The sequence below is a fragment of the Coenobita brevimanus genome, chromosome 63 (genome assembly GCF_032717465.1).
Source record: "Coenobita brevimanus isolate Jiangsu-jjx chromosome 63, ASM3271746v2, whole genome shotgun sequence".
Taxonomy (NCBI): domain Eukaryota; kingdom Metazoa; phylum Arthropoda; class Malacostraca; order Decapoda; family Coenobitidae; genus Coenobita; species Coenobita brevimanus.
In genome coordinates, this window is record NC_137016.1 from 43,729,267 (window position 1) to 43,738,134 (window position 8,868).

The following is an 8,868-nucleotide window of genomic DNA, read 5'->3' on the forward strand; positions in this document are numbered from 1 at the left end:
TAGACCTACCACTAGACAATTTCATTCAGCTTAAGAAAGACTTTTCCAACTGCACAGGACAGCTTTAGCATTTACTATCACCTTCTTCACTAAAAGAGGTCTCCAGTAAGTTCAGTAAAATCTGCAGGTAATGAGTATATATATATATATATATATATATATATATATATATATATATATATATATATATATATATATACACACCTAGTATATATACAGAGAGAGAGAGAGAGAGAGAGAGAGAGAGAGAGAGAAATTGGACTGACGGAACTAACGTCACTAACCAATCAGAGGGCAGGTTAAAATGGAATAAAATCAAAGTCTGTAGTGCAGTTTTGCACTTTTCGTAAACAGGGCATCATTCTAACTACTGTAAATTCCTGAAAAAAGGCATAGGGGTATATCCAATTTAGCCAAATAGTCCTTGCGATTATACATGGTTCTCGCATTTCTTGGCCTCCACTCCCTCCCATTCCTTTTGGTGCTTTATTTGAAACCTTAAAAGTTAGTTGAGAATCTGTCAAACTACATTTTCATTTTCTCAGTTTAATAACCATCTACTGTATTCTACACCGCCAATGACATCTGTTGTTATGTTGCCATGATCTTAATGCAATCAATCAATCAACTCCTTTAGTCAGTTATTTAATTGGTTCATTCGCAAATTTATCCGCCTAAACACACGTACCAGTACCCATATCAGTGCCTTCCCTTTTTTCTTTTTGTATCAGTCAGTTGAAGTCTTCCTTTTCCACAACCTTGCCTATTCTATTGTTTGCTTCAGTTTAGCTGTTTGTTTACTCACGTCTATACTCTTTTCCACGACCTCTCTGGCAGTTTTTCTAGGCTGCATGGTGGTCTACCTCATTTTCCTGCCGGCTTCGGCTGGAAGGTTTGGTGGAAGGAGGGGAAGAACTTCTTATTTTGCTATCCTTGTTTTCAGCTCACAGAATCAGATACCATAGTCACAGTCTTCTCGGAAACCAACAGCCTCGAAAGGAACACTACGCCTGTCTCTGTATGTTTTCCTTTACACTCCTTTGTACTCCTATCGGTCAATCGGTGAATTTATGTGTCTATATTCGTACCCAGGTCTAAGCCCCTCCTCCAGTGCCCTTTCGCCCGTCCTGTGTCCCTATCTACCGCCCGCTGCTCCAGACACCAGCCATCGATATCCCGCCCCACGCAAGCAAACCCACTGTCCAGCCCTTATCCTACCCCATATTTCATGCCACCTCTCACTCCGCCTCTCATTCTCTACTCCCTCCCACCACAGACCCTGCCCACCACCTCTCACACTACCCACTTCGCTCCACCCTCACCTTACTTTACCTTGTCTTACCCAACCTTACCTTACCGTACATCACCTCACCTTACCTCACCAGCATTTCCAGCGCCCCCTTTTTTCTCCTCTCCTATTTCATCTCTCACTAAATCCACTTCATTATACCCTTCCTAAACTACCCTCTTCCATTCCATACCGTCTCCTTATCAAAATCAGTGCTTCTCCCCACCCTAACCCAGCTTTACTGTAGCGCATCTCACGTCATCACCTCTCTCTCTCTCTCGTCCCACCTTCGCCCAATTTTACCTCATCAGCATCTCCACCTTCCCCTCTCCAACACATGTTTAATATTTCATTGCCCCACTCTCCCCTTTCCTCGCCACCTTTCCCTTTTTACCGCTCCCTGTTACTGCATCCCCCGTTTAATTGCCTCACCCCAATGTACCAACGTCACCACCTTCCCCTTTTTCTCCATCCCTACTTCATCTCTCATTCGATCCACCTCACTACACTTTCCCTATATTCTCTCGTCTATTGTCGCCTCCTCCTCCCCCCCCCCCCACCTCACCTTTCACCTCTCACTCAACCAACTTCTATTTTTTTTCCCTAATCACCCCACTTTCTTAACCTCTAACCTGTATCTCTTATCCCACACTTCCCCTCCTCTCATATTTCATTTCTCGTCATCTCATTTGCACCTCGTTTCGCCAAATTCCCACTCGCCTACCTTTCCCTCCCTCACCTAATATATCTCTTAGTCTCATCCTATTCATCACACGTGCATCTCTCATTTCCTGTTTCCCTCTTCCTTCATACTTTGTCCTTCACTCCGTCTATCTCTTTTATCCCTCATTCTCTCTTTACGTACTCTCACTCTTCCTCCTCCTTCTATTCCTATTCCCTGAAGCCCACCATATTCATCTCATTCCTATTTATCCCTTATTATTTCTCCTCCCATCATATTTTCATTCCACAACCTGTCCATCTCACCTACAGCTTCTTCTCTCTAAATTAATCCTCTCATCCTAACTTCCACATCACCTTTTCTCCCATGGTTTCCTCTCCTCCCTTTTCTAACTTCTCGTCCTCATCTTATTTATCTCACTTGCATTTTTCTGTTTCCAAATTCTCTCCCCTCGTATTTAACTCACTTAAGAATTTTGTTCACCCCTTTATTCACTCTTTCCTTATGACACCTTACTTAACCTAGTCTCATTCTCCCCTCTCTTACTTTCCCTACCCTTCACCCCAACCATCCCCCTCCCACCTCATATTCGTTCCAGTCCCCTGCTCTTTCATCCCCCTCCCTCTCATCCCTTACCTTCCCCCTATCCCCCCATCTTCATTTCATTCTCCCTCACGGCCCCATCCTATCCATCTCACTCGCATCTCTTCCTTCTCCTTTTCCTCTCTCTCTCTCTCTCTCTCTCCCCACCTGACCCTATCCACTTCATCTATCTCAGTCTCCTACTTTCACCTGTCACCCCGAACACCTGTCGTCTTATCCATTTAATGTCACTGGTTCAATAGGACAGGTGTTTATACTGGGTCGAAGGAATGGTAGCTTCTGCTTTGCCACACTTGTATTTGATTCACATAAGTTACCTTAGTCATAATTAACCCTATCGCAAATAACCTCGAAATGGTTTGTTGTTGTTTGCTTGCCTTTGTAGTCTCTGTGTCCGAAATGCTAGAATAATAAAGAAGTAAACGTTTTTATCGTAAGAACGTTAATTTTTTTTCATTCGTGCTATCTCCAAACTGCTGTAATCAGCTTAGGGGATACTTTAGGAATTACGAGGGTTAGATATAGCTATGATTAACCTTTACATAACTGGTGATTCTCTCTGAGTTGAATAAAAATGTTATTCGTCGGATGCAAGAATAAAGTATAAGAGACGGTCTCGTACTCAAATGGCTCTCTCCTGTTTTTCCCGCCCTCGGTTTATCAAATTATTCATTTATTCCGCTTTTCACAGTTTCCCTTCAGTTAAAAAACATCAAACTTGTTATTCTGGCAATCGCAAGTCTATTATAATCTACTTGTTTTCACGTAAAGGAACCGGACCACTCCAACACCCTGAATATGTCGTGACTGTATGAAAATCCATAGGCTTTAGTTATGAGTTTGGAATAAGTCTCCTTGGTTACTAAAGAAATCTAACCTCCAATCTGATTACACCTAACCATCAACATAGCAAAAGTAGGTTGCGGATTTTAGTTACGCCAGAAATAAAAATGTCATTTGTAAAGGAATTAAAGACACTCTCCATTAACCCTATATTTTCCTGCACCAAGTATGTTCAATTCACCCACAGGATATCTTCTTCATTCTGTTCTTTTACCGCTCCAGCCCACCAAGTAAGGGGAGGAGGGGGGTTATAAAGCTCCCTCCATGGACCCTCTATTTTCCTCCTCCATCTCCCATCTCTGACGTGGCCCACCCCTCACCCTGTATATTTCACCCTCACCTCACCCTTTCCCCCTCCGACACTCCCACTTGTCCATCTCACAGTCCCCTCCCTATCTCTTATCGCCCCCTTTCATGTCTCGTCCCTTCCCCTCTCCTCTCTCTGTCTCCTCCTGACGCACATTCCTTCCCATTTCACTCAGCCTCTTCAGTTTTCATTTATCGCCCTCCTAAATGTCGTCTACAAAAAAATCTGTTTTAAAATTAACCATGTCCTCATTTTGAGAACTGCAATCAAGATTGCACCCGTATCACGGAATAAACATAATGAGTAATTAAAAAAATTAAATCTTATTTATCAAAACTATAAGGAAGATCTGCTTCAACTATTCCCAACATGTACTGGCAATTATTTATGGAGGTCGACAAATTCATTAACAGAATAGTTTAATTCTAATGAAAGATAGCTACCAAATTTTACTAGTCTAATGAAACAGAGTATTTCTACTCTGATCAAGTTACAAATTTATGAAACAAAACTGATATACATAGTTTTATATATACAAGCACTCTTATTGTCTTTTAAAAACTGCCTGGACGTATCCGAGCATGGATCCCCAGCTCGGCAGATTTACGCCATAGGAAGCGGAGGGCGTAACTTCGTCTCTGACCAGTTTTCAATTATTCTTTCCACTGCGCTATCGGCAGCCAGAGTCCGGGGGCCTCTCGTGCTTCTCCCTCCATGGACTTTTAAAATCAGTCCGGTAAATTCATAGTACCTGACCCTGATGACTTTCTTTGGCCACAGATCAGTGTCATCGGTGTCGTCTGCAATGGAGTGACGAGACTAATTTTCAGAGTCCATGGAGAGAAACGCGGGAAGGGCGACGGAACATTTGTCGCCGATAATATAAATCACATGGGATATACAGGAAGGCAAATGTAGCAAGAACTATTCCTTCCTGTATTTTCCCCTAATAAATAATGATCTGTTTATTTCCCTAACTGATCTTTGCTATCAGGCGTCCATGGCAATTTTCTGGTACTATTCTCTATTGCTAGGTTCCGCTAAAAGGTTTGGTAGGTTGAAGTGGCTCTCTGCTTTACTATCCTTTTCTTCCTCTGACACAGCAGACGCAATGGTCATGTCCTGCCCTACAATAAATGGCCTCGTAAAGGATCAATAAATCTGTTGGTGTTTGCTTTCTATGTTTTTTTTTTTCGTTCAACTCCACATCCTCCTCGCGCACCCCCTCCCTCTCCTCTCAGGCTTCCCTCCCTCACATATCACATACCTCCCCCCCCCCTCTCTCTCTCTCTCTCTCTCTCTCTCTCCCTCTTTCTCCATCTCCTTCTCTCTCCCCCTTACCTCTCACCTCTCACCCTGGCCACCCCGTCACCTCTTAACGTGGATAAATCGCAATCAGACTTAACTAGGAGGGGCGACAGGTGAGTCCAGGTACGATATATATCTAGTTAACCTCTGAGCTGGTCAGGTAAGGACGTGGAGAAGAGGGGAGAGAAAGAATATGGAAAGATGGGAGGAGGGAAGGAAGGAAAGAACGATGGTGATACAGGTGAAAAATGATACGGGACAGGAGAGGAGAGAGGAGAGGAGAGGAGAGACGAGGAGATCAGAGAAGAGGAGAGAAGACAACAGAATAGGATATAATACGCAGAGTATTTCTGATAAAAGTGAGATATAAGACAAAAAAAAAGGATTCAAAGGGAAAGTGACAAATGAGAAGGGAAGGAGAGGAAGCAGACACACATGATGTGATTTGGATTGAAACAAGGAAGACAAAAAAGAGGAGGGGAGAAAATAAAGATAAGGAAGAAGAAAGGAGAATAAAGATAAGGAAGAAGAGGGAAGAAAATAAAGATAAGGGAGAAGAGGGAAGAAAATAAAGGCAAAAAAAGAGGGGAGAAAACAAAGATAACGAGGAAGAGGGGAGAAAATTAATGTGTCACAAGGAAGGAGGACAGGAAGGACGAAACAGGAGTAACTCTGATGAAAGAAAAATATGGAGAAAGTGAGGGCGAAAATGTGAGAGGAGAAGAAGAGAAGGAAGGAGGGAAATTCGGGGGTGGTAAGAGAGAGGAATAACAGGAGAGACAATAGGGGAAAAAAAAAAAGTGAGGATAGGAAGAGGGAGGAAAGGAAGATAGATGTGAAGTTCCTCTGATGAACAAAAAATAACGGGGAGAAAAAAGTGTAAGGAAGAAAAGGGAAAAAGAAAGAAGAAACACGTGAAATTATATTGAAAGACACGATAGACGAGAGAAAATGGATAATGAGAAAAGATGGAAGTAAAATGAGAAGCAATGAGTTCCGATATGGATTATGAGGTAAATAAGATGGCATATTGGGGAAATGATCGAAACTAGGATAATGGAAAAGAAATAATTGGGAGAAAAGGAAGAATTTCGAAAAAAAAAATGGAGAAAAAAGAAACAATAGGGAATCAATATTATGAAAAGAGCTGAAATAAGAGCGAAAAGAGGTTTAACCATAAAGGGCTTAGGCAAGAGAGTAGGTATTGGCGCAAAAAATGAGAGAGAGGGGGGGGGGGTTAATGGAGAGAACATAGGGGCAGGTCAGAGTGGGATAGGAGGGACAAGAGGAGAATGGAAAGAGGACCAAAGAAGGGAGGAAGGACGGGGGAGGGGGAGAAGAAAGGAGGAGGAAAGAACACATGAAGAGTGTACAGGATTCACAGAGAGAGGGAGAAAGGAAAGAAGTAAAGGGGGAGATGGATGAGAGAAAAGCGGCACAAATGGAGAGGAGACTGGAGAGAGAAGAAAGGTGAAGGAGGAGGGAAGAGGAACGGGAGAGAGACGGGAGGGACAGGAGAGAGTACGGAGAGACAGGAGAGAGATGAGAAGGAGAGAGCAGAGGGTACAAAAGGGAGAGAACACCAAGGGAGGGAGGAAGGGAGGGTAGAGGTGACCGCAGCAGTGTCGACATTCATTTGCGTCTATTATGGTGTCCGGGGTGCTAGTGTCCTTCCCCCCCCTCCCCGCTCCTCTCTTGGTCCACCCATAGTCCCATCCATACTGTCCCCTTCTGGTCCAATTCTCCTGGTCCACGCAGATCCACAACACTATTCCCGCTCGGTCCATCAAATGTGGTTCCCCCCTCACATCACTCCTACCTCTCTCCCTCATGGTCCAGTCACGGTCCGCTATATTATCTCCTGGTCCCACTACGGTCCCCTATATTTTCTCCCGGTCCAACCACGGTTCCCTAAATTATCTCCCGGTCCAGCCACGGTCCACGATATTCCCCTGCACCATCCACAGTCCAATATAGTTTCCCTGTCCACCCACGGTCCACTATACTGCCCTTGGTTCAACCACGGTCCATTATACTTCCCCGGTCCAATAAAATATCACCAGTTTCACTCACAGTTATCTTTTAATTTCATATACTGGTTCACCCCGACTGGTACATCCACGGTCACATAAATTTTCCTTCTGGACAATCCACAGTCGTCCCTCTCACATTACCTCAAGTCCCCTCTCCCCTTCTCTCTTGGTCCACCCACGGTCCACCCTTCTACCGGTTCACTCCTTCACACCACCACAAACCTCCTCACCCAACGCCTCGAATACCTAAGTGGCCTTCTTCAAATAGCTCCTCCCGATTCTAATTTGCAAATGGACCTGCCTTCTACCACTCGAAAGGTCCTGCCTCCCTATCGCCTCACATCTAAAGTATATCTCCCGTCCCAAATGCCTTAATGTAAGTCGAAAATATATCTTCCGTTCCTAATGCCTTAATATAAATCCAAAGTGTATCTCTGTGTACATCTAAAGTGTATCTCAGTGTAAATCTAAAGTAAGTCTCCCGTTCCAAATAACTGAGTGTAAATTTGAGTACACTTCCCCTTAAGATAACCCCCCCCCCCCTCCAAGGCTAAATCCCCCTGCTACTCTACCTTGCAAATGAGCTTCCATTAATCCTCTATAATCGAAGGACCGTCCATTACCTCTAATCAAGACTCGGCTAGAAAAGCACATTATACTTCATTCCGGTTAATGTAGTACGATTTTATTCAGCAAGTGATCTTTCTCATACTTACCATATCTGAAAGACCGTTCAAAGCACTGAATCAAGACCAAGGAAGTTCTTTGCATATTATCCCATGACGCCAGACGATTTTCTCAGGTTCTCGAGACACCCAAGGACTATAGAAAATATGATGTAATTTATTCCATACTGTCTCTGAAATTGCCAGACCATTATATTCATCTCAGAAGAGACGTTCAATGAAAAAAGATTACACTCTCAAACACGCTGATGTCTCTTTTGTTAATTTTTTGCTACTATACTCTTTTTACCGTAACTTGGCCTAAAATTGTCATCTCTCCATCTCGAATACTGACCTACGGCAAAAGACTGACGTTAGAATGTGGTGCTAGTCACGAAGAAGAGCTCTGGAAGGCATTTAGAACCGTAGCATTATCATACTGTTAGTTGGCTACGTGAAATAAGTTGCAAAAAGACGAAAATCTGAGTCAAGTTAAGGTACAAGAAAAATATACCAGACGATATCATTCAGTACAGGGATTAATGAACGCTACCTGTACACCTAACCCCTCTAGCCAGGTACGTCTCCTCCAAACTGATTATAAACATCTTGTGGTATCATAACAAAACATAAATCTCCGTAAATAATTTCCCCCAGCTCTTCTATCTGACAAAGTAGCTTCCCGTTTTTCTCTACATTTCAAGGTGCAACTAAATCCCCCAATTCGGATGTGCCTTCTTCCCTTTTAACTCTTTTCTCTGTGTTACTGCTACATTCTCCATTTCTTTCTCTCTTTATCACTGTGTTTTGCTCCAATCATTCCTCCGTTATATTTCAGTGGTTTCAATTTTTACCCATTTCGTGAGCTAAGCCTTATGGAGTTAATAATTTTCAGTCCCAAACGGTCTTTCTTAACCCGAATGAAACTGTCTGGTGGTAAAGAGAATGAATCATAGAAGATATCATGGTACTGCAGGAAATTAAATCTATGACAAGAGGTTCTTCAAAATGCTGATCAAAATCGTCAGGTGGTAGCAATAGTAACACATAAATGACGTGCTCGGGTTGACGGGGTTAACGAAAATCCCAGTGATTTAATCCCGGGAAACTCTTTACCTTCAAAATGAGCCTCCTTTCAT